Source organism: Lissotriton helveticus, chromosome 12 (assembly GCF_964261635.1).
Source record: "Lissotriton helveticus chromosome 12, aLisHel1.1, whole genome shotgun sequence".
Taxonomy (NCBI): domain Eukaryota; kingdom Metazoa; phylum Chordata; class Amphibia; order Caudata; family Salamandridae; genus Lissotriton; species Lissotriton helveticus.
Window position 1 is genome coordinate 365266812 of NC_136073.1, and position 19324 is coordinate 365286135.

At 42.4% G+C, this 19324-nt stretch overlaps 1 protein-coding gene across 3 annotated transcripts in view; it reads left to right on the top strand.

Moving 5' to 3' along the window:
* PHKB (phosphorylase kinase regulatory subunit beta) overlaps window positions 1–19324 on the top strand; it is a 1437099-nt gene that overhangs the window by 320337 nt on the left and 1097438 nt on the right. The gene's annotated exons all lie outside the window — the stretch shown is intronic.

Here is a 19324-nt window from a genome sequence, read left to right on the forward strand (position 1 = left end):
GCCAAAGTGTGTAAAGAGAAGGGTGTGGACTGGCTAGTAGCTCTGCCAGTCGCTCTATTTTATATGCGCATGGTTGCACATTCCAGATCAGGTCTGTCCCCGTATGAGGTCGTTTTCGGCCGCCCCCCAAATATGTGGGGTACTCCTAGACCCCGAAGTATTACCGATGTTTCAAGTAATATACTGACAGATTACCTAGCTTCCTTGATGTCTGCCCTCAACTCATGTCGTTCACAGGTTGCTGCCGCATTTCCAGACAATACCGAGGTGGCACCGCATGAAATCGTCCCAGGATCCATGGTGATGGTCCGCAACTTTGACAGATCAAGTCCGCTGGAGCCTCGTTGGAAAGAGCCCCGACAGGTCCTCCTCACCACCCGTACAGCCGTGAAGTTGGAAGGACGCAAGGGCTGGGTGCACCTTTCTCATGTTAAACTTTTTAAAGGACTGAAACCCGTCTTTAAGAACATTTCCCAGGATTCGAAGGATTGCCAGAATATTGTTCTCAAGGACTGTCCCGCAAAAGACACTGCTACAACCCCTCCCCTGTTAGAGAAAACTCCGCAGCAGGAGTATAAACAGAAACTACGGTCTAGTAAATTAAGTCAGCCAGTTTGATTGTCTAAGTCCTCCCCTAGGTGAAACGGTTAGACTGTTTCTGACATGTATAAAATAGACCCCCATAGTGAGAGAGTTAGTCAAAACTCAATCCGATGTATCGTCTTTATATGTTTCATATTGTTTTCCAGCCTTATGATTTCCTGCACCAGTTATGCATTTTACCTATGTTTCCCAGTTTCACATGTAAATAAGTCTGCTAATGCTACAGTAGAGCACACGTTTAGTGATCTGCCTCCTCACGAGCTGTCCTACCGCCTCGCTATGCGAAATAACTCCTTTATCCGCATGTTACATTACTCACACCAGTCCAGCAATGCCACTAATTGTTGGGTGTGTGGTCGACTCCCCCCTTTCCAGATGCCGAAGGGAGTTCTGCCACTTTTTCCTTATCCATTCTCACATAATGGTTCGTGTGGGGCATGGTCCACGTTAACGTCATCCTCAACAGATATGTCTTTTCTTAACAGTACATGTTTCCCAGACAAGCAAGGTCTCCCTCACCGAACAGGTTTAGATCTAGAAAATGAAGTGTATAATTTAGGTAATTATTCGTCGAATTTTATGGTCCTGAATGTTCAGTCTGATACTACTCCAGACTTACCTGCTATTTCAGTACTACCAGTCAAAGGCGAATTATGTGTCCGAAATAATGGTTCCGTACATGTAGGACATAGTGATTGTACTACTATTGTCAAGTATAGTGACAGTGGGAAATCTATTTTCAAAGCTTCACGTCATTCATATTTTATTTGTGGTCAAACCGCATATGTTCGTCTGCCCCTCGATTGGGAGGGAACCTGTTACATTGCCTTCCTACTGCCACCAGTTTTTCTAGCCCCATCTGATTATCATAGAAACACACATCTAGTACACATTAGACATAGAAGGGAGTCCCCAATTGTCGATTATACTGAAACTACTCTAGAGCAATATACCGATTTCAATAAAGGTTTCTTTTTCTTTATAGGACCTATCCAGAATAGTAAGTTAATCCGTAGATTAACCAGAACCCTTGAAGCTGTAGTAAATGAGACTGCCTCTGCTCTAGGTAACTTAACCGAAGAGCAATCTGCTATGAGATTTGTCGTTTTACAGAATCGTCTCGTCCTTGACGTCATATTGGCCGATAGGGGCGGGGCCTGTAGAGTCATCGGATCTAGTTGCTGCATTTTCATTCCAAATAACGCGCCGTCTGTTTATTCAGCTATAACCAGACTCCATAAAATTGCCCATCTGTTACACCAAGATCCAGGCACCTGGACATGGTCCGGTTGGTTCTGGAATATAATTTCCGCATGGGGATGGAAAATATTGTCCTTTCTAGGTATTGCAGTAGCGATCATATTCAGCTGCTGCCTCTGTATACAATGTGGCCCTGCGATTTGCGGCATGTGTGCTACATCCTGTATTCCTAGTATAACTCCTAGTCCCAAGTCCCGTTCTAAATCCCGTTCTAAGAGAATTCGAGATGAGCAAATGATACTGTATGAAATGATAGATGGTATCATGAATATTGATGTTTCCTGATGGAAACGTAGTGACAAGGAGGGAATGTGGAAAAGTAAATTTTGCCATGTTCTGTGTCCCTACGTGTCATTCATCATATGTTATGTGTGCATGATTAAATATGCATATGCACTCCCCATGTCTGATTAATGACGCAATTACAGTTGTGTCCACCTCTAGTATGCCAGTTTCCAGTCCTCGTGAATACTACGAATATCAGGCCTATGTAAAGCTACGTTGCCACGTTTCTCAGTGTGCACGTTATTCCATTGTAAAGTCCCCGTTTCTAGGCCTCAAAAGGGCCTGGACACCAGATTCAGCTCCTGTCTCCTGAAGCCTCGCTGAGGAGCGATACAGCCCCCACCTGTATCCTCGACCCTTCACTTACTTCCTGCCTCGCAGTGCCCGGTCCAGCCTGGCTCTGCCTCTGAGTCTGCCAAGAGTATGTTATGAGTCCAGTTATCAGTTCAGCCCTCCTTCTCTGCATTCCTAAACTACTGAACTGCATCAATAGTTTCCGTCATTGTCTAGCCTTCTCGTCTCCACGTTAGAGAAATACTGTATTTAATGGTAATTTCATATTCTTCATCACGCACTACATGTAGAATAATGCATGGTCCAGTCTTAGAATCAAGTTAGCCTTTCCCCTCCTAACTTATAGTTTATATCAACATGTTCTCTAAACATCAGATACTAGATACTGTTTAGGTACATGTCGCTCCGACCCTCCAGACTTCAGTCTCTGCTCCTAGCACAGAGTTCATAGCCCCCAGCTTCTCCTAGTGATACGTCATTGCCAGTTTGCGCGCACCATCAGGTTAGAGGTCCCGGCTCCTTAGGTAGCCCCCTCCATGGTTTCCGCCCCATTCATGACATATTCTGTTACGTTTGCATCACATGTCTATGTATACGCCCTGTTACACCTTCTTCTCACCCTTATCTTTCGCGACTGCTACGCGTCACACCTACTGCTCCACCCACTGTTACGCCTATTGCAATGTAATGCTATGTGTTTGCGTTATGTATATATGCTCATGTATTGTTATTGAAAGTCAGCGCGCTCATCCCAAATCCAGCCCCAGCAGCTGCTGGGCCCTGTCATCCTATTCCTGTGCAGGTTGTCCTGATCCTGTCCTTATGCTGTAATAAACCTGCAAAACTCCCACTACCTCGAATCTTGACTCTTATTTTATTGAGCTATCTGTTATTCATTCATGCACTCAAAAATAGGGTATTATTTATTTATTTACCACATCACGACCACCAGTCCGAGGTTCCTGTCACAAATCTCCGACACCTTTCACTTCCTGGTTCCCTCTTTTATCCTGTGCTGTCGCTGCCATAGGGGTGGGGCTTCCGGGGTCCGCGAGATTTAAGTCCGTCTGGCCCGATGTTCTGGTTGGTCCCTGTGGGGAAAAGAAGGGCGTGACTCTCTGGGCTCTTGATGGCGTGTCGAGTCGGGTCCTTATGCTGGCGTTCTGAGGCCGGGGACACAGTCCCGGGGGTAGCGCAAGAGGTAAGGTTGGGGTAGGGCGGTATTCAGGTTGGGTTTGTCGGGATGTCGGCTCACAACTAACTTGAACACTTGGCATTCACGTGGCCTGACTGGTGAACTTGTTGCCTCCCCTCGCTTACCTCCTTACCAGCACATGTTCTGTTGCATTCTGGTGATTAGCTCATTGCAGCATCGTGTGGGCCTTCACATTACCCGCCACGAGAAACTGCATTGAGGTACCCCAACTGCAGCCAGGCTGGAAACAGATGGCGTTGAAGCCAGAGGCCATTATTTGCTCAGTGTGCAACGCGTTGAGGTGCTTACCGCGCTTACTTTGAAGATATCCTAGTGCAAGACTACCAGTGCTGACATGCTGCTACCTGCAGGAAGTGCTGCTGATGGCATTAATGGGGGGCACATTTCACCATTGGTATAGCGTCACTGGGCCCTTTTTGATCACAATCTTCTTTGTCACTCATCGTAGTTCTCATTTACTTGGTCCTCCGATGGATCTTGCTTTGTGCTGAGGGGGGTCGGACATAGGGGAGCCAACTCTAGTTATCCAATAAGGACTAGGATGGGGGTAATTGACCTACAAACTGGTAATTAGATTCATGTTTATAACCCTCAGAACCAAGCTGTAGATGTAAAGTATTGTCACTGCTTGACCAAATCTTCTGGAGAAATTCAGTCGAACCAAAATCATACAGACCAGTAAATCAGTTAGAGCTATGCAGAAAAATAACAGAATCTGCTGTCCAGAGATCTCTCTATTAGAATTCCTTCCAATCATCAAAGGAATAACTACATCAACATCAGGTATTTAAGGGCTAAGACTTCAAGATAGTCAAATCATAATTTGAGTTTGCCTCTAATTACCAAAGCTCTGGGAAAGTTCAGGAAAGGACATGAGCCATGACAGCTCAAAAGTACTCTCCCATGAGAGGGAAAGAAGTCCGAGAATAGTGCATCAGTTGAAAGGAAAGCCAACAGAGTCCGCAAGGAAGTTCCAAAAAGCTCTGTCCAAAAGGTGAAGAGTAAGTCCAAAGAATATTCCTCCTCCACTCTGTCACATCAACGTGTAATCTAATCCTCAAGTTCCGGGTTGACACCTCCTGGGTCACCTCTTCTGGTCAGACCAATCAGTCCATTTGCCAGTTCGTATAGGGTGATTGTAATGCAGCATAAAGAAGACACGTATTATAGCAAAAAGATGGTGATCATCATATAAGCTGTCAAATCATCCAGTGTATAACTTTCAAACAATAGCCTTTTTGATAAAGGACATGAGTGAGTTCAAGGACAGTTTCCCAAGGCAAATGTTCACAAAGTAAAGAAATTGTTGCAAGCTGTCCTCATATGTGAATGGGAACTATCCCTATAAGACATAGTTTATCTTCACATTGTAAGTTTACAAAGCCTTTCCATTAGAACAGAGTCAAGCAAAGTAAGGAAAATGCAGGCCTAAGCTGAATTTGGTTAATGAAATACAGAATATAAAATAATGGAAATATACATTTCATTTATAACCTTTTGGACCTTATATATTTCTTTCAAAGTATGAGCTCTCTTAAAGTATTATAGTTTCATTGTAAATAGTACGTGTAACTATGGCATATTACTTCATTTTCAAAGTACCAACGTATAAAATTATTTCAAAACATACATTATTAATATCGTTTCTGGTGATTCATATTAGTACATGTATGAAGAATATTCCCTAAAAGTTTTAGAGCATTTGGTTTTAGTATAAATGTTCAGCACCCTTTTCTCCTTTTTACTTTATTTCACATATACAAAATATGGAATTTAAAGTGAGACTCCTAAATATGCACATAATGTCATCTAGATTACATTAGTTTTCATTAATTCTTCATATACATTTTATTTCATAAGTGTAAATCTTTTAACCGTCTGAATTTATCACTTATCTTCTATTACGTTTTGAAAAGATACACAATACTAATAGAGTACAATCTGTTATTCAAATGACTCCTCATCTAATTTTCTCTTGCCTGCATGCTTTTACAATCAGTAACTAAGTCTTCTCATGGTTTTTTTCTCTTGATTCTTTAATATATAGTGAGCTCAGTTGGTGCACGTTTGTCATTTTTCTCACAAATGTGTCATAATCCATTTTATGTGTCAGTTAAAAGGCTCAGCAGTTCCTCTGCTTCATCTCTATAAAATGGCTGTCAGTTCAGGCAATGCCTTTTCCCAGTTCACACGGTGCTTCTTCTCTGGAGTGCACTTCCCTCTTGTGCCCTGCCCTGCCTTGCAGCTCCAGTGTTCTCCTTGCTGGCAAGTCCATGTCTGCGCCCTCCCGCCTCCTCTCCATTGCTTTGCACCACTTTATTATTTTATTCACTTGCTGCCGATCTTTCCTCTGCCTTCCCCTTCCAACCTCAACCTCTTGTGCCTTAATTGAACCCCCTTTTCCTCCATTTGTGCACCCTGCTTTGTTCCACTCAAATACATGCAGCCTACTCCATTTGCTTTATCTGCCTTGCCTGCATCGCTTTTGCTTCTCCATTGAGAGTTCTCTATTCTAATCCAGGTCCGGGCTTGAAAAATCCACTCGCCCACTCGCCATGCTGAGCCAGATTTCATCAGGATGAGCTATTTTTAGGGCCCACTCTCCCTTTCTGGTGAGCTGACAACAGGTGTTCTGCTTGCTCACAAAGTGAATGAATAATAAAGATGCCTTTAAATCTTGTTATCTTTTCACATTTGCTCAGCTTTCAGAGACAGATTTCAAAAGTCAGTATGTCTTCCTACATTGACTTTTCTTTCTGTGACTTAAGTTAGAGGTTTTTGTGAAGTGAACTGTGTGACAGTCACATTGAGGCCAGTTCATGGGTCAAGTACATTACAGAGAGGTCGAGTAGATTATTCAAGCTACTATATCTGTAGTTCTAGTAAAATGTCTCAGATTTTTCGAGCCCTGCAGGTAAATGCTACTCCTAGCACAAACATATATTATTTGTGGTAACTTGATTTTAAGCTTGTCACTCAGTTACCTCGCAGTCATAATTTATAGCCATTATCTTTTAAAGCAAGCTGCATGTGCGATTTCCAAACACCTTATTCATTACAAATAAGTATATTTCAGATCTTGTTCAGGGGGCCACATAAGCCAGCAGGAGCTGCTGGATTTCAACCATTGGTTGAGGGTGTTTGCTTCTGATGTCCGGGGTTCAGTTCCAGGTTGATTCTGGAAACTGGGCCAAGTACTGCCTGCCCCTTCAGAACTTGAGTCTCAGTGGTAGCAATGGCAAGCAGTAACAGGCTTCTTAGGAAGGTATTGTGGGGGTGCCCGAGCTCAGCACTCAAAAAACAAATTAGTGTAATAAATAATTGCCCACCGAGTCCTTTACGTTCAAGACGAAAAGTATGATAGTACACATACTACATGAACAAAATGCAACATGGTGTCCTTGGCTCTTGGGGTTGCCTACTCCTTTCCTCACTGTTGGACAGTGAAATACCCTTGCCCCCTGCCCCCCAGTAATTTGTAGCGAAAATCCCTGGCAGGCTACACTGAATCACTAGTGATTACATTTTGACATCATCAATAATTTGATAAGTAGGTTGTGCTCACGCGAAGAATACTAACTGGGGTTGTATTGCGTTTAATTCCCAATGAGTTGAACTGCAGTGTCATTTTCACCTGAAGCCTGTGCAGATGTCCAAGAGCTAGATCGGTATTGTCTCACAATGTATGGCCAAATGTTAATTTGCTCTCTTATTTCTAGTTTTGTTGAGCATTTCATATAGTAGTTGGGAGTAGACCAGTGCTTAAGGTATCACAGTTTTCTAATTCAGCAAAGATAGCAGCACCAATGACAGAGGTTTTGAAGTCAAGGGGGTGGGGAGGAGGGGGGTGAAGTTTCTAACTAGTTTGTGGACATGATTGCTCCTTTGGTGTTAGTGAATTGGAAGCAGAGAGCCATAGCCTTAACTTCACTGCAAATATTGTCCTTGTGGTGCAGTGAGGGGACGGATCACTATAAGGCTGGTGAAGATGTTCATATATACAGTAGGAGTTGTTACCATGCGGTCCCAGTGTGGTATCTTGCCTGCCTTTAGCTTCATTATGCCCTGCGTTTTTGTCTCCGCTTGTAGACTAAGAACTAGCAAGCAGCAACCAACTAGTTGAGTTGTGCCCGCCCTCCTTGGTATTTCATCTCTTTTCCCCATACCATCTTCTTCCAGTAAACTCACTGCAGGGAATTTTTGTCTTGTTCTGACCGCTGATGAACTATATGCTGTAAATGCTCTGCATGTCTTGTAGCATCTCTTGACTTGGAATTTTTAAGTGGACGTCAGCAGTCTATGGTTGAGGAAGCCTCAAAAACTGTGGGCAAAAATCCCATGAATGGAAACTGATTTTAAGGATTATTGCAATAAAATTAAAGATATTTCCAAGGAAGGCAGGGCCTTGATGACCTGGATTTACATTTTGCTAGGCAGTTGTTTATTCAAAGTTGGAATGGTCTTTGAACTCTGTGGATTATTCCTAGCTCGGATATGCTCATTCCATCTGCCTCTCTGTGTCTCTTTCCCAATTCAATTCAATAATCTTAATTCGGTTTAAGAAAAAAACATGATAGATACAAGATAGAAACAATTCATACACAAGAGGAAAACACACCTTAAAACGTAGTCCAAGTAGGTGCCAATCTCAATTACATCTTTAGGCATTTTGCAGAAATCTTCAATTTCTTTACATTTGTATTAAAAATAGCAGATATAGCAAAAATACCAGCCGATCAATGGGTCAAATTTAGCATCATCAAAAAAAATATACTATATTTGTTATTCAGTACAGTTAAAATATAAAATAATTAGTAAATACTTTAAAACTTTCTACATAGGCTCCGGTCCAAAAATAAAATGCAAATGCTATAATAATGCATATTAATATTTGGAACAGCACAATTTAGAAAACAAAGTGCAAATGCTATGGTAGTGGATTTGTGTACTTAAAACAGCACATGACTTATCCCAAAGATCTACATCTATATCTATTCTAACATTATAAAGAGAGAGCCCAAACCTTTGAGGCTGGTAATCTCAAGAACCACAGCACCAATCACAACACCCAATACAGCATTGGAAAGGGCAGTTGCAGCAGAAGGACATAGGCTATACAGATGCCCACCATATACATTTGAAAGGTAAAAGAACCTTACCAGCAAAGTAGTCCCTTGTGGGCGTGGGCGGAGCGCGGCATGGCGACAAAAAAAAAGCGTTCCTTAAACGTGTGCGTTGTGCTGGGGGCGTGTGCTGGGGGCGTGAACAAGGCCAATGGGCGTGGCAATTTCAATTGTGCGGCAGCAAGGGGTGTGGCCAAAGGGCGTGACAACCGGCAACAATTGCGCGGTACATCCCCCCCCAAAAAAGCGTGCCTTGAGGGCGTGTGGAAAACAAACGTGTGCGTTGGGCCGGGGGCTTGGCCAAGGCCAATGGGTGCGGCAATTGCGCGGGAGCAAGGGGCGTGGGCAATGGGCGCGGAAATTGCCGGGGCTTAGGCGGGGGCAGACGCGACTGATCGTGCCTGCGGGGACAATAACTGCACAGTATCCTGCGCGCTGTCAGCCAGTCATCTCGCTGCATAAAGGACCGTGCCTGCGGAGACACTAACTGTAGTGTCTCCTGCACGCTGTCACACACTCAACTCTCTGCATAAACAAATTGACACCAGGCGCACAACATCAACCAGGGCTGGAGCCGGGCTGAGGCGGCGGATGACGCGGCTAAGCGCGCCTGCTGGGACACTAACCTTTGAACTGACTGCACTTTCCTACACGCGCAGTGTCTCCAGCGCGCGCTGTCACCCACTCAACTCTTTGCATCAACGACTTTACACCACAAGCACAACATTAAACAAAACTGAATCCGGGCCTCAAGCGGGGGATGACGCGATTCAGCGTGCCTGCGGGGACACGAAATTTACAACTGAATGCACTTTCACACACGCTTACCTACGGAAGTGGAGTACATACACACTAGAGACATCTACTAATACTTCTTACTCCGAGGTACACACAGTATCTGTACACACATGCCTAACTATACCGCAAGATTTTAAAATAAATTTCCCTTGCCTATTACACACATTCTATTTCGTACTCGGACAACGTCGGGACGTGCTGCTAGTATAGATATAAAAGACTTTCTTCTAAAGTGCTGGCGGGTATAAAGTGCATGAAAGGACAAATAAACATTTTGTAAAATAACTACTCTTTCTCGCAGGCAGCTAGCTAAATGGTGTGTGCGTACGCCTGTTATTATATATTGCAATTTCAGATAACCCAACCTGCTGTCACATTTAGATGTTAATAGGAAGAGCACAGTGGGTGGAGAGGCATTGGCTCTTGGCCCGGTTAGGATTTTACTGGTGAGCAGAATTACAATGCTTCCCTTAGCTCTTTGGTTTGACACTCATGGGATCAAAACAGCCGCTTCAATATTAAGTTTAACTGGTGATTGATTTCTGAGCCTCTTTAATCATATGGGTAAAGTACGCTTTTATCACTTTAAATGTGACTATTCATTAATAATACAGTATGCTTAACATCTCCCTCTTTTTAACATAACTTCATGCACTGCATAATATAAAATCAATTATCAGTACTAATCTGGAATTTTTTTTATTTAAATGGCCGATATCCAGCTGTCTCTGGCTGCAGGCAACCACTCCTCTTGGAGTACCTCTTTTTCCTTTAGTTTCCATCTTCCTTTGTGAAGGTCCCAAATTGGTTGAGGAGAAATTCAAGCGAGCGATATGTGTTACTCAGGGCTTCTACGGCTTCAAAGAACTGTTTGTGTTAGCAGTTTCCACAATTCGTAACAAATCCGTTATATCCCCTCTGTTTTGCTTCGTGGATGTGGTTAGAGTGAGGTATCATAATGACCTTAAAATCTAGATCCTAATTAGTTTAAAAATATGTAACTTCTGAGTGAGGACCATGTCATGGTTGTGACCAGCTTGTTGATGGGTGCTTTTGGTATTGCAGGCTTCTGTGATGTATGAGCCAGCCGTGTTAGCTAGCATTTTAAATAGGTAGTTAAATTTCACCAGGATAGCTTTCAGTGTTATAAGGGGCAAGATCGCGTACAACACCAAATCATTGAACACTGACTGACTAGTTGCTCTCCGCAAGTGTGACAATTGCCCCAGTAGTGTGCGTGTATTAATCACCAGTGGGCGAATTTAGTGAAGGACTTTCAAAGTAAGAGAAAGATCTTTTGTGTGCATTTGCGCAGATGATTTTGGAATATTCAAGACTAAACTGCCTCTTTTGTTGATGCTATGTCTCTGGTTATTAGTTTGAAGTCAACCTGGTCTAGGTTTTTGAGCCTCTCCAGATGATTTGTTCAAGAGACATGCCTTAATTGACAGCATTAAAGTCCTCCATGAGTCACTATGTTGTAGTAGAGAAGCTAGCTTTGTTTACAAAACATTTTGTATGTACTTGACCTGATTTTAGTGATTGACTTTTGGCACAGAGACATCGCCCCCAGTACCTTCCTGCGTTTGATGGGGGTTACTGTGTAATCGAGGGTGGGTGACTGTTATGCTTTGCAAATTTTCTTGGTGTATAGAAACAAAGACCTTTGCATTGGGAAGGGGGATCTGTCAATTGTCTTTTGTGTGAGTATGTCTCATTTAAAAGGACCAGCTGTCGTATTATGAATATTCCCATGTGGAAAAGACATAGCTGAGCAGTGCAGGTAATTTATTTCAGAGTTAAGCCTCTGGCCTTATCTGTAGGATGCTGCAGCTTAAAATGGTAAGCAGCCTCACTTCCTACCACAATTTCACTCCCTTTTCTGTTCTTTGAAGAAAAGTCAGCAGTCATTTGCTGTTTTCGAGGGACGTCTTTTCCGTTGGAGCGGAGGAGCATCGCCCCGCTTGATTGCCCCGAGCCCGGGGATGAAAAATGAAATGGTAATTCGTCATTACCATTTTAATTTTCATCTTGATATCCTCCCGTCATGAATGAGTGTCAGGACGGGGGCAGGGCCACTGATGAATGACTGCAGCAGGTACTGGGAAGAGGGTGGGTGGTAGGTGCACTTTTTAAAGTGCTCATGTCTTTTTTTTGGCCGGCCATCTTGCGACGGCCACCTAGACATGTACACTTTGAAACCTCTAACCCAGCTGCCTTAAGACGGTAAGTGCGGGCCTCTAGAGAGCTGTGGAGTGAGACTTCTTCCATCATCAGGGCGCTGCTGTCATGCTGGTGAGAGCACCGCCCTGATCGGTCAAGGGTGTATCCTGGTGACAGGGCTGCATCGCGAAGAGGTCCGGAGTAGGAGGTCCTGTTGCCAGGTTAGTGCTTTATTATATTTTGAGTTTATATTTGCGCACAGCAGTTTAGTTTGATATTTTTTTTTTGTTTGAGCGTAAAGCCCGCCCTCCCCTTCCTATTGATGCCAACCGCTACTGCTGTTTTTAGTCATTGCCCTTGCTGTGCACAGTTGTTTTGCTGATCCAAGATCCCTAAAGAATATTTCTGTTTTGGTTATACCAACGTGGGTTGCCTGTGCTTGATGAATCAACTTGAGGTGCCTGTTAAACTATCAATTTCCACTTATATCATATTGCGATTAGCATCTCTTATTTGGTAAGTAACTTAGTTATATGTAGGCTTAATTTTATATTGACGTGGCATGAATATCGGCCAGTATACATGTTCAGGGCCCATCGTGATTTTGAGTAGTAATGATATGCAAGCTGAAAACGAAATCACACATTGGTAGGTTGACCGCTCCTGGGCACATTTTCAGCTGCGAAAAACAGCAATCCAGTGAATGTCCCAGCAATGAGAGAAATATATTTACACCCTCTATATGTGCTTCCCCATGCCAGGCCTGAAAACGCATAATGGCAGGTGAAGGTGGGGTGATACTGGATGCAAACTATAATTTCAGGTGCTGATTCATCACCCCAACATGACAGTGCAACTTGTGTATTAGCCCTAATTATGTTAGCAGTGCTCCCTTCTATTTCACAGTTAGATGCTGAAAAGCAAATGTGTGTATATATTTACCCATCTACAAGTGAGAGGGCAAATCCAAACACAAGTGAAACTAACATTACAAAGCCAGTAGGACGGGCATTGACTGCCCACCTTTTGACTTTGTCAATTCGTGCTTTGTTTTATCATGTTTTTCGCAAATCTTTAGTTTTAGGGAAGGTGCTGGGCTCTCATCTGTCTAAATTAAGAACATTGCCTACCAGTAAAATTATATTTGGTCTCAAGAAGGGCAAATGACTCTAGTATCCTTTGGCACTCAAGCAAACTGCTTTGTGATCGGATATGGTCCCTGTGAAATGGCAGAATGGCGTTATGCATAGTGAAATTAGCCAACGTCTGAAGCAGGCTGACCCTCTGTAAAGTATACTCGTACTTCAGTTTAGTATATAAAGATCCTTTATTGGCAACTCTGCATGGATCACATAATGATACATCCAACTCCTAGCCCTTCCATCAACTGTCCTCTACAGAATATCCTTGCGTACATTCTCATTCCACTCGTGATGTCTCATGCATTCCAAACATGGAATGCTTCAACACCACACCCTCTGCCCCGTATTGTGGGAGGGAGGGGTGCGGGGGGGGGGGGGGGGGTTGGAGAAAAATGTGAATGACAGTCGCAGACCCGTGGATGAACACGGATGGCTCAATGCCCCTATAAGTGAGTATATTATACATATAATTTAACAAAATCAAAAGATCTTGGCTGACTCCAGACTTTAAAAAAAGTTATTGTAAAAAAAGGGATTTTTTTTATTCTACAACCTGGATGTAAAGTTTGCCAATCTGAGTTTTGAGCTATTTGTCAGTCACTAGCTAGTGACAGTACTGTAAATAAGAGAACAAGTGTTTTTCATAAATAATTCCATCACAATAAATAATGTATATTTTTCATCCTCACTGCTCTACCTGCGGTGCTGTAGAATTGTTTCTTGCTTATTTACGAGGACATCTCTTGTGGCAATACTAGAGTGAACAAACCAGCGTTCAGTCATGTTTTTGTGATTTGGGGACAAAATAGTGATGGATTCTATTTTCCTACCCGAATCTGTAAAGTGACATATCCAATAGTGTGATTACAATTTTTGACACTAGACAGCTCTCATTAAAGGTGAATGAACATGAGGAATTACGAAATCAAATCAACAAATGAGTTGTATAATAATTCAGCTCAATGTTGCTAGATACGTTCCACTTCATTTAAGATGTTTGTATTATGGTAATTGGAAAGGTTTTCCAAGGATATCACACTTGATAACGTTTTATCTGTGGTAGTCACAATGATCCTATCATATGTATGACAAAATCAAAATGCTGTTATTTCAGTGTATGGGGATCATTGATTTTTAGCGTGTGGGTTGTAAATAAAACATTTTCAGTGCTTAAGTAATTTTAAACTATACATCAAATTTGTTTATATCTAATTATGCTTTTAAACCGGCCCGGTTTCTTTTTTGGACAAAGCACCCTTTGCCTATTGAAATGCCCCTTTTCGCTTTCGTCAAATGATATGTCTCGGAACATTTCACGAGGAACTAATAGATGTTATTTTTGATTTTTCTCGTTTCTTAATTGTCAGTCAAGTAAACAGTCAGTGGTCATCGTTTTATTTAAATAAAACTCTTCCTTGCCCTCAAGTTTTCTTATTTCCCCAGTGCTCTAACCCATAAAATTGTCATAAAGGGATCTCTACGGTGTTGCCTTCGGCATCTCTACACCAGCATGAACTCTTCATGCTGGGGCATGGTTATAATATCTTTACCCAAACTTGCCACTGTATGCAAAGCCAGTGTTTTAAAGCTGCTGGTCTTTTCAGGAACCTTAACAGCATTGACCGTACCATCCTACTTAGCTGTCTGGCTCAGGTAGACTTCAGTAGGCATCTCACTTTCCATTGGTTGCCCTCTACCTAGTCGTTAAGTGTGTGCTTTTGCTGCTTTTGTTTCTGGATGTGGGTCTCTATTTCACTTAATGTGGTTGACTCGCACACAGCTTTCTTCTTATGGGCATCAGTAACCAGACCTCAGCAGCTAGTCAGCTCTCACCTAGATAATTTGCATTCGCTTTTTGAGCCAAGGTACATTTTCTGTAATTCAGCGTCAACAAGAGATTCTTTTTTGGAGGAAATCCACGACTTTGGCCACCAGGTCGTTCCTGATTTATGATTTAGTATCTTCAGATGTTAGTTACAGTATATCGGTTATTCCTCAGGGAGATTGATCTGTTTTCCCTGGATAGAGGCAGCCTGTATGTCCTGCTTCTCCTGCTATGAAGGCCGCAGAAGAAATATTGCTATTTTGATCTTAATCTAGAAAACCAATTACCATCATGCTATTATTGCCCCGCCACTAGATTTTGTAACAGTTTATGTTTTGGGCTTCCTAATACTAAAAATGTTCTACTGGACTCCACATTCTGATTTGTGATGATTGATTACTGTCAGGTGTGATCATATGTGTATGAGCCAACGCGATGCCTTTTCAACTGGGACATTCCAAGTCCCTATTCCTTATTCATATAGCGTTATGCTTAATGACTGCAGGAAGCTTAATTTAAGCCCATTAAATGTCCTTAGGAAACGTTCTAAAGTTCAAGATGGCAGCACAGCCTTTTTGGTTCTGTCCGCTTGCCTCTGGATCATGGCCTATGGATCAGCAAGCACCTGAGGATCATTTGATCATCCACAAGACGGCTGATGGCGCAACTTTTTCCTTAGTAACCAACGCCTAGCTGATGTCAATCACTTGAATTTAATGAGTGCCCTACGTAGTAAATCGGTATATCATCAAGATATTTTATCCAGTTTCCACACAACACGTGTAATATGTCAATACTGTAATGTAAAGAAATGTCTTCCCCATATTATTAAATATTATTAAATGTTTGATCTGCCAAAAAAACAGCTCAGGTATATTTCATTGTCTGGATTCTGCAGGTTCATCGTACTCCATGCTTCTGGTCCCGAGGTGCATTGTTAAAGAAACCCCTCGGGCGAAAGATATCCCATTCCAACAGAGAGCCTCGATGTAGATGTGCGTACCTGCTAATTCATTATTCTTTCCCTGTATGATTTGGATCACCACCATTAATTTCCTCGTCAAAGGCAGCAAAATTGTTCCTTGGAAGAATATGTCCAAGTTTTCCCATTCCAATACTGTGAATCAGAGCCAGCTAATTTCCTCCTGGTTGAAATGTCTCTTATATTTTTTTCCCTTTCCACTGGCAGGTACAGTGCCTAAGCTTACCCACAAAGCCTGCGGTACAGTACACCTCTTAACATCGTAAACAATCAGTACAGTATCGCTTTTGTGTTGGGGTTACGTCTCTGTTGCCTGTCTTGTGTTGTTGACCTTCACAGATCCGTGCAGCATATCTCCAAGCCCCTCGTGAGCCGGGAGAAACCTCTTCAATCTAAAAATGTGGTTTGCACAGCTCTCCCAAGCTTCGCCCTTGTTTGCTGCTGCCCGCGTTGTCCATAATAACCTGGGGGCTCTGTCAGCCTCCTTGCTCGAAAGGTTAAAGCTCCTTGTTATGTTGCTGCGGCGGTGATGGAAGCTCGCGCCTCTCACCTGTGGGACGCGCGCGTCATCTCCCTTCATCCTCTCTTCCTGTGAACTTTTGTGGAAGCGTTTTCGGCGGAATACGGCTATCTCTTGATGCAAATCCACTTACAATCCTACAAGCCGCTGTCTCCCGCCCCAAAGGAAGCAAGGTCACAATAATTGGAAGCTGTCATGATGCGCCAACTGGATCCAGGTCCCCTGGCTCCGCAGAGTGCGGAGATCGCGAGGCGAACATAATTATAGACTGCGCCACAAGGCTCACAGAATTCTCTCATCGCCACCATGTTTTTAAAAGAAAATGTTGCAGAGTTGTATGCAACATAAATGTATCAGACGTCTGAAATAGTAATTGAATGAGTTAAATTTGAGGTTACAAGTTTGTGCCTTTATTAAGACATGCTGAAGTCTAATGCTCTTTATCCACTCACATATATGACTTGTTTTATGTAGCACTCTGTTCTGCATTTCCAACGTTTGTAAGTTCTGCAAATACGTCGTACCCACTTTAACTGTACATCATTTTCTTATTTGTGAAGGATGATAGGCCGGGCTGAACTTGCCGGAATTGGAACGTGAGACCTTTGGGTCAGACAGGTGGTTAGCGGGACATTAACTCCCTATGACATCTATCCATCTCATTAAAATCAACAATTATTTTTCTTCCTTGAATACCGTTCTTGACTGTCTAATTTGCTTTTTGAGTTTATTCATCTTCAGTTGTATTAACTAAAAGTCGTCATCCTCAGACAGTACATTTTCAGCTAAACCTTTAGTGCTTTGGGTGATCGGATTTTTTTTGAGGATATGCCTTCTCTTCTTGCAGTTGAAAACAGAGGGAGAAATTTCTGCATCATACAGCACCCCATATTAAATGAATGTTCGTTGTTTTTTGCCTACCTTTACTCCAGATTGCACCTTATTTGAATTATTCAGATTTTCAAAGTATTCCAAACTGATGGCTTGTTACAGGGGATGATTGTTCACAATGTCAAACTTCAATCTAGGGCAGGGCTACTCGAACCTGTAAAACCTTTCCTGGACTAAATAACGCTTGACCGAGGTTTCCAGCTACCTCAGTTGTAAGCATTGTTAATTTGGTTACGACCTAAAATTGATATATCTGACTGAAATGAAGTTGAGTTCACGAACGGCTATCAGATCGGCAACCGCCACTGAATGAGTTTGGCCTCATTTACTGAAACCTTAAAGCAAAGCAAGGTGCTCATTCGGAGTAATCCAAAGGGTATTTTCGTTCCAAATGTTTGGTACAATAAAACAGCTGATGATAAATTCCAAAGGTCAAACACCGCAGGGTTAATGGCTCCTCTGCCAATGTAGGAGACTGCTTCGAAGGCTAATGTGTTGTTTATAGAGTTGCACCGACGACTTGCACTTGAGTTTCTCTTGTTAGCTTCGCACCAATTTCCATGTGAGGTAATAACATTGTTAGTTAATGATATCTGATGCTACTTGATAGGCACTTAGTAGTGCCTCACACTCAGGAGAAATCATTTGAGTCTCAGTGTTTGTATTGAGCTCAAAGTAAGGGAACTATGTACTAAGCGAATCAGAGACCGGAAAGGAGATTCCTGTGATGCTGGCAGTGTGTCAGGATCCCCTTTAAAATTTGTGAATTTGAAATTGGCTTCCTCTCTGAAAGTGCCTTATATCCCTGTGCCCACCAAAACCGGTTTCTGTATTTCATGGGCCATAGAGTTTGCTAGAGCCTCCCCTGGATGCCGGAATATGGGCCTCCTGTTGTCCTTTGAAGTTATTGCTTGGGAGTGGATCCACTGATTTCTCCTGACGACTAGACAGGTGCGGTGGTGACGTCTGGCTTTTTCAGGAGATGCGTTGTTAACATGAATGTTTTACTCATTAAGAATTGGAGCTTCTTCTTACTAAATCAAAAAAAAAAAGAATTGGAGCTTCTTCATCCGATGGAGTGTAAGCATAATTTAAGAAAGCCTTTTAGACTACTAGGGTGGAGATGAACCTGTCATGTGTACAAACAGATGAGTGAATGTTGATTTGTAATTTGTAGGGCTGTATCTTGCAGATCATCCATGTGCAACCTGTGAAGGAAATGTAAGAGCAAACACGGAAAGATGGTGCAGATAAAGGCTAAAATAATTTTCTGAGTTATTATGTGGGCATTGGAATCAACAATGTCTTTAAGATTCTGCTAAAATGCACAGGTTCTTATCCATGACAGGGCAGACTTGAGGTAGATTTCTTGGCTGCCATAGAGGACAGTAAAGTTATTAAGCATTGTCTAAAACCTTTCATTTTAAAAGCTGGGAAAGCAAAGCTGAAAAGTAGCATCTGATCCAGAATGATGATCAGGAGCCTTCCAATAAAAACGTATTTTCTGGCATAAGTCTCAGAATATTTGGAGTTGGTACTGTTAAAGACATGTTGTCAGTAATGCTGGGATTCCAGAAAGAGGGTAAGCTGAACAAATCTTAAAAGCACGTATATTTGTTGAGATGAGTCCCTTTACTAGGAATCTACCAACTTGCTGTGTAGAGCCAGAAAACACTGAGAGCTCCAGTTAATGAGTTATCTTTTGTAATTTATTGGGATTCTTACTGTCAGGAATCTGTCTGAATGGGAATGTTTCATTCTATATGGACCACACAAAATGTTGTATTGCCCGCTTGAGGTTTTCTTTCCATTGAACATCTCAGTTGGTATTGGCAGGTGATGCAGAAAAGGGTCTTGTGGGTAACCTGAAAAACTTGAGTTGGAGGTGATTATCCATCAAGAATTTCTTTTAACAATATTAGAGGTAGACAGTGCTGGAGATGCAAATAGGCCCATCTAGTTTTGACTAATGCATTTTCTTCTGAGCCACTTTCAGTCTAAAAAACACTTTTTGGGGCATGGCCCGAGGTTCACTAAATTAGTGACAACTTGGTAAAGTCCTGATAGGCATTTTGTCTGAACCCAGAGCTTGTGGACTGAAAATTGCACAGGGAAGAACTCATTCTGATGAGTGGCTCTCTCGGATACTGTGAGTAGACTGGAGACCACTCCTCTTGGAATAAACTGAATGGCATAGTGAAAGTCGCCCATCCACCTCTTTT